This window comes from Capsicum annuum, chromosome 4, assembly GCF_002878395.1.
Source record: "Capsicum annuum cultivar UCD-10X-F1 chromosome 4, UCD10Xv1.1, whole genome shotgun sequence".
In the NCBI taxonomy this organism is placed as follows: Eukaryota; Viridiplantae; Streptophyta; class Magnoliopsida; order Solanales; family Solanaceae; genus Capsicum; species Capsicum annuum.
In genome coordinates, this window is record NC_061114.1 from 138,375,379 (window position 1) to 138,383,181 (window position 7,803).

The window sequence follows — 7,803 nt, forward strand, 5'->3', positions numbered from 1 at the left end:
TTCTTAGTTTCTACATCGTGTGGGGATACAATATCCGTAGATGGTTAGTGGGATGAGCACTAGTATATAACTTAGAGAACAGGGATAAAGTAATGCCATGATCAAAATTTCAAAATAATTTGAAGCCAATACACATAATCATATATATATATATATGTATATATATATATATGTATATATATATATATATACATATATATATATATGCATATATATATATATGCATATATATATATATATAAGCATGTCATGTCAGGAAAGGGAAAAAGGCTTAGCATAAAGTAAAATTTTATCCTAGCCTATGTAGCTCAACCTTCATAATAGGAACCCATGGGCTATATGGGTTCATACCCTTTTTAAAAGGGATCCAACGCGTGTTAGCCGAATGAACCGAAGGATTAAGGTAGACTAAGGAATGCCCTGAGCCCATGTCAATCCAAGATACAAATATATCAATAGTGTGAACCATGCATGCAGATCATTATGACAAAACCTCATTTTGGCAAACATGAGTTTCTACTATAAGTAATTTGAGACCCACACCTTCACGGCTTAGATACATAACCCCTATTAAGCCCAATTTAAAATAAGTTTCACATAACTAATTTATTAACCACAGAATTATACATTAAGGAACACTACAGGGATCATAATACCATACACTTGCAACCTTATAAATATGCCATACTATTTCATTAACTTGGGGGAATGCCTCAACCCTCTTTTGTTTATAAAATCAACCTGGGGGAATGCCTCAACCCCTGAGGTTTAAATTTTAGTCAAAAAACAACCAACAAGGCCTTCAAAATCCATGTTTAATCTTTTAACCATTTATGCAATGCAACGCTATAGATGAGCAAGTCAAACAAAGTGACAAATTATATTTCAAGGACAATTACATAAATGGGTTATGGGAACACACTTTCCAAACCAATTTCACTACTAAAATTATTAAATTGAGGGAATACCTCGACCCCTATTTCAATTCCTACAACCATTTACCCCATTGGTTTAAAACATGTAAAAAAAGCATAAACAATTGTATTAAAATCATGGAAAATCAATTCTAGATGCATTCATTCCAAAACCCCCAAACCCATATTAATAAATCACAATTTAATCTTATGGATACAATTATAAACATATAATTTTGATAAAATAATAGTTGAGGATGAGCAACATTCCTTAGATACAGGATAATTGGAAAGTAATTCAAATTATGGGACCCAGAAGATAAATATACGATAAAATTGTTATGCTTTCTTGGGGTTTTAAGTTTGAGAGTGTAATTGGGGAAATTAATCTTTTGAAACTGAAGGGAATAGGGTATATAATTCTTAAGGGTCATACATAGGTGAAAGGACCTCAATACCCCTCATCCAAAGTAAATAAAATAAAAACTGCATAGATGTTCATACGGGCATTGCACAGACCTTATCGCGGAGGCTAATCTCCATGCCACAGACCCTAGCACAGAGATTATCCTTTGCATCATGGAACCAATGCATAGATTATCCTCTATGATATAAGGATATCACATAGGCTCACTGTCTCCGTGGTCTAAAACTACCTAAACCCCATCAAAAAATTTCAAAACTCTCCTGGGATAACCATTCACAAATATAAACATAATTTAAGTCAAAAAGTGATGTTTCAAACATGAGAGGGTCAAAAATAAAATTCTCAAAATATTGAGTGTGTTACAATATTGATGGACCCTATTATTAATCAAATTCAAAATACATATCACAGCTATAAGCCATTAATCACAATTTGGGATAAATCATTATTATTTAGTAAGTCACAAAGTAACCTTATACTAAAGTTTCAATAGTATCAACTATGTCTAACACTCATAAATAAGTCCACAAGGGCTAACATAAGGCTTGACCTAAGGTAGGCCGGAGGAACCCACTTCTAATCCTCTAGTTCCTTATTTAAGCAATTTCTACCCTAAACTAGGCTAAAGTATCTAAATTACTTTCTAGGTGGTTCATAATCCATAATTAACCTTAAGATAGGAATTCTACCAAGAACATGTTCAATTAAGTCAACTCTACCTAAATTACGATTTCAAGATCACTAAAATAACTCAAATAAGGTTAATCATGCTAATCATACATCCACCAATTAAACTAGATCCCAAATATTACTTCATATCATAACCATTCTATAAATTTGCCCAATCTATGAAGAACACAATAAGATTCTAAAAGAGTAAGAAACATTTCACTTTGCGAGTCAATTCACTTATTTATCCCCAAACTTTAATAATCCAGACTAAGTCACAGTTTCATACCCATAATTAATCTTAGAATTCATATTCATATACAACATATAAAATACATAATCTTATGAAGAGTAGACAGAAGCCTACCTCTATGCCGAAATATAAATCCTTAAATCATTAATAAAATGTCTGTCTTTAGTCAACGATCTTGAAATGCTGGCTACACTATCAAAATCATAATATATGCATCATTAGGAGTCAAATGTGACCAATATTTCCAAATAATGGGTTAAGTAAAAATTTGGGTCAAGAATGGGCTTGTGGGAGCCACTAATGGAATCCAAAAAATGAAACCTTCATGAGGTCCCTTAAAGGACTAAAAAGTTACGCTGAAAAGTTGAGCACAAATGGAATACAAATTCAGTCATAAATCAACCATTAAAAATAAAGAATTCAAAGCCCTATCTCTAAAAATTTATTATGGAATATAAGGACTCTTACTATGAATTCGAAAAGAAATCACCTAATAATTATTATCCAAGCTCCTGAAGTAACAAGTCTCAATTTTAAGATATCTCACTCTTTAGATTTTTCTTTCTCAAGAAATGGATGAAAATGAGCAAAATGGGGCAAAAAGGGTCTATTTATACCCATAACAGGTATCTGGGTGTCGCTATCAAGACTAAGGATTGCGATCATGATCTGCATACGTAAATCACATATTTCTTTCACATTTTATGGTTTGTGATTGTGATTTAGTCAAAAATAGAATAAAATGCATGGGAAAATGCATAAACAACCTAGATGCATCAGATTTTATAAGTCCGAAACAGATTTTAATTAGTAGTTTGAGATTCTTTTGGAACCCCCTGTACCGATACAAATAATTTAACCATGCCAAATTCAATGTTTCAAATATTATGATGCACTCAGAATTTCCATTTGAGGTAGTTTTGACCAAATATGGGTCCCATACCTAAATTTTCAATTTATCAACATTTCAAACAATAGGTCAAAATGTGACTGGGTGCTTCAAAACCCAAACCAAATTTCTACCTAGACTAATATCAACATTACAAAGATGATGACGCTTCCAAAATTCTCATCCGAGGCCCTTTACTAGGAGTTTTGGTCTGAGACCAAATCTTAAACAATGAAAACTCCAAAATAAGAAAATGTTCCTAAAATCCAACAAACTCTTTGATCACTAAACTAACAGTTCTGGCAAGTCATAAATGACCTGTACCTGTTGTGGGAAGGCTCAAAACACTAGAAGCACATGTAAATCGATGAAATAACCTGGAGGATTATTACATTTAGTCACCTACTTATGCATCTACTCACTGGCGGACATAGGTAAGCTCACAGGTGCTTTTAGTGCATCATTTAGGTCCATTTCACTTTCCATTGCTACCTCAAAGCCCCTTGATTATTTTTAGATATAATCATTAAGACATAACACCCTTTAGATGGTAATAGGATGCGTCAAGTACCTTTCGTTTATGAAAATACCTAAGATCATTTGGAGCTCTCGTGCTTGACTCTAGTAGAAGGTCTAGTCTTTGAGTTCACTTGGATTGCATCATTTAGGGTTTGTAAAAGAAGAGCCAAAGAAGAACTCTAATATCTATACATAATATTATGAAATTGGTAACATAAGGATTGTTGATCCATCAATGATAGGTCCAAAGAATAAAAATATTGAAATACGCATTTAATTATTTAGGCCTGATAAAACCTTTAACTAGACTATCGTCCCACTGTTCCCTTAATTCATTAAGCCTGGTTGGATCCATTGTGTAGTGTGGAATTAAAATAGGCTAGGTTTGTGAAGGTAGATCTACTCCAAAGTCAAAGTCCCACTTTGGAGAAACTCCATGACAATCTTTGGGAAGTACTTTTAGGAATTCATTACTTATTAGAACTTGCTAAAGTGTTTGGGTGTTTAACATTCAATTATTAACTTAAACCAGATTATAGATGCGTTCTTTGGAAATTATTTTTCAAGCTTTAGTGTAAAAGATAAACAAACCTATATGCACTAAGGTACTACCCTATCCACTCATGACTGACTAATTTGGAAACTAAAAATGGATCACTCTATTTCTAAAATAAATTATGGCAAAGCAAGTGTGCAGCTAGTCCATGCCAATAATACATTAAAATCTGCCATGTCTAACTCTACAAGGTCAATTTAGGTGACCTTTTAGGGAGTTGTGACTGAGGAATTTCTATGTATGCATCTTTTTATGAGTAAATCAGCAATATTAGTAGATACTAAGAGTGTTCTGAGAGTATTTTAGGATAGTCACAAAAGTCTACTGCTATATAAGGAGTCATAAAGAAAAGTGTGGCTCTGGGATATAATAATTCATAGGCATTACTATGAAAAACTATCAATATACCAGTGACTAAATCAAGAGATCTCTCTTGGTCATATTGAGTTTAAAGGGAATAAAACCTTTTCTGACATTGTTTGCTAGCCACACTAGATGTGGCCTCTGCTGAGTGTGGAAACTAGCTAGAGCTACTGAAGAGTTAGATTAATTGTAGGGAAAAGTATCCCTTCCCCTTTATGAAGTCACTTAACACTTACTCAATCAGTGACATAATTTAACACATTGAAAGTAATTACCACCACTAGCCATGCACTCACCTTGGTGTTTTTTCCATACTTCTTGCATAACTAGTGACTACAACCAAGTGTAACACTACGTTGGGACTTAAATCCTAGTACTTTATCTCAGTAATCATGTATAAAAAGAAGTAACTGGGGCACTAGTTGTGGGTGTCTAGTTAAAGATGAGGCTAGAGATGAAGACTTCTATTGGAATTGGGAATGATTACAAATATCTGACCGCTTTTAAGAAAAGTTAAAACTACTTATTTTGGATCTCTTGTTCTCTTTTTCCCTATTCTTAATCTTCTTTCCTCAATCTATTGAGAATGAATTGTTAACCTTGGTATGGCTATCTCATAGATAAACATTGTAGTTCTACACTCCTTAACCACATCCTTTGAAACACCTAACACAAACTTGCTTATGCGAGCTTTTAAATCAATAACTATGGTTGGACCATACTTTGAAAGTTGAGTATATTGAAGGGTATACTCCCTCACACTCATGTGATTCTATTTTAATTCAATGCAATCGCATAGGTTTCCTTTATCTCTGGTGGGAAAAATCTATCTAGGAAGGCACAACAAACTTAACCCATTCTAATAGACCTGCACCTACATCCCTATCGTTCTTCTACTACTTACACCAAATGTGAGCATTCCTTTTAATTAATTTGCAACCAAGTAAGCAGCCTCTACTAGAGTAACACCCATGATCTCAGTAACCTTTTGGAAATCATTAAGAAACTCTTAGGGATCTTCCTTAGTCTTAGAACTTTAGAAATCAATAGGATTCATCCGTGTAAAGTCCCACACTCTAGTTGTTGCTTTTCTAATATTAGGATTGATTATAGGGAACAACTTACTTATTTTCCTTATTGGTCTGGCATTATATAGCATTGTGATAGAAGAACTCAACATGCAATGCATATTCATTCAAATGGGTTTGCTGGAGCTGGTGGTGCTTGCTAGTTCCTATTCCTATTACTAATTCTATTTCCATTCCTCCTTCTTTTAGCTTTTCTAGGTTGCATTATTTTAAATGCATAAAGAATGAGTTAGTATAAGGTTATAATAGAGTTCATATCTATCACACAATATAAATATAAAATAAGTAAAACTTTTTAAAAGACATTTTTTAGCCTCTCAGTCTTAAATATGGTGCACTTCACACCTTCGAACGAGATACTACTTATCAGAGATTTAAGACACCCTAGGAATACTTAAAGATGATGCTCTCAAACTAGGTTTATCATATTCCAAGACTACCCCCTAGTTATAACACGGTGCTTAGGGTCACTTGGAACACCCCAAACTTTGGCCTTTACAAAATTTCATGTCTCTTAAACTTTTTAATCATCGTATGACTCACACCATAAGTCCGATAGTGTGGTTATAGATATAGGGACCCTATTCATATGTTGGTCAGTGTGACATTATCCAAGTTATATTATAGGTATGAAAGGATCCATACAAGTCATATGGTCAAGTGATGAAAAGTGTAGGGTCCAATCATCTATTGTCTAGTGTCTAGTCCTTTATGTTCTTTCTTAGATATAACTTGATGGGACTAGTAATATGGTGATGTTACATGTTAGGTAAGAGATTCATATATTGGATACAATATGGTGTCCAACTCTTTGATCAAGGGACGACTTGATGGTACCACTCCTATGATATGGTGATAAGTTGAAGGGTTAACTCATACCCGCCTATGAGTTTTCTATAGATTTTAAGTGGAGGGTAGTTTGGATATTTCCCACCTTAATACCTTAAGAACCCACATCTTATAACACTTGTTAGTTATTCATTCTACACTTTAGAAGATTGAAACACTCTAAAAACTTCTCATGAGAATTGGGCTAGGGTTTGTTCAAGTTGATCATCTAGAGACTTAAAGGTCTAAATCTCTCTATGATTCTTCATGAGTTAGGAATATAATTCTTTCTTCATTGTTAGTTCAAAAAAGTCATGTGTTTTAAAAATTGTTGATGACACATTAATGGAGGCTTTGAAAACCATGGTTGAGGGTTTTAATGCATAATGTTGAGTATTGTTCTCTTATATTTTAAATTATGATTATACATGTTTTGATAATAGTTTGCACATATGGGTGCATGGGAATTGTGGTTTAGTGAATGGGTCATTTTTAACCCTAGACTTGATGGTTTTGGCTTTGAATAATGGTTTGATAATAGTATGCCCTCAACCTGTTTGTGAAAAAGTCAATGAGAAAAATCTTGTTAGATATAAAATATGTTTGAACTAAGGCATTAGCCTATGAATATTGATTATTGGTAAATGGTTATATAAAGGCCTTATTGGTTATAAATATATTTGAATTGTAACCTTGGTAGTTTAATTTGATAAATGGGTTTTAGTCTCTTAATATGGAATTAAATTGATATCTTTATTTATACAATAGGTTCGAGTCCCAATGTTGTTAAATAATGGTTATGTCATGTTGTACACTTCCAAATGGGGTTGGTATAATGATACCAACAGGATGCCTTTGGTAATTAAGTGTGTTAATGGTTGGGTATATGTGTAATGAGTTCTTTAATTGGGATTTAAAGAAGGATATGTAGTCAAGTTGTGAAAGTAGAGTCTAAATAACTAACACTGGAAACCGCACTAGCTAGTATAGTTGTCTATATGACCGAGAGGTTTGAGTCTACTGAATGGATATATAAATGGGAGGTGCGAGTTCCCCATATTATATTTAATAGTTCTTAAGTTACCTTGATTGTGCCAGTATGTTCAAGTCCCCTATAAAAGCATTTATTACTATAGATATTCTCTAGTTAGCATGGCTAAATACACTAGGGCCCTTCCAACTAGGGGAGTGCTAGGCCCATATAACCCATGTATGCCTTGTTTGATGACAGTTATACTACATAACCCAGGTTAAGGTTTTCAAAGTTCATGCTAAGCCTCATTCCCTATCTCTACTC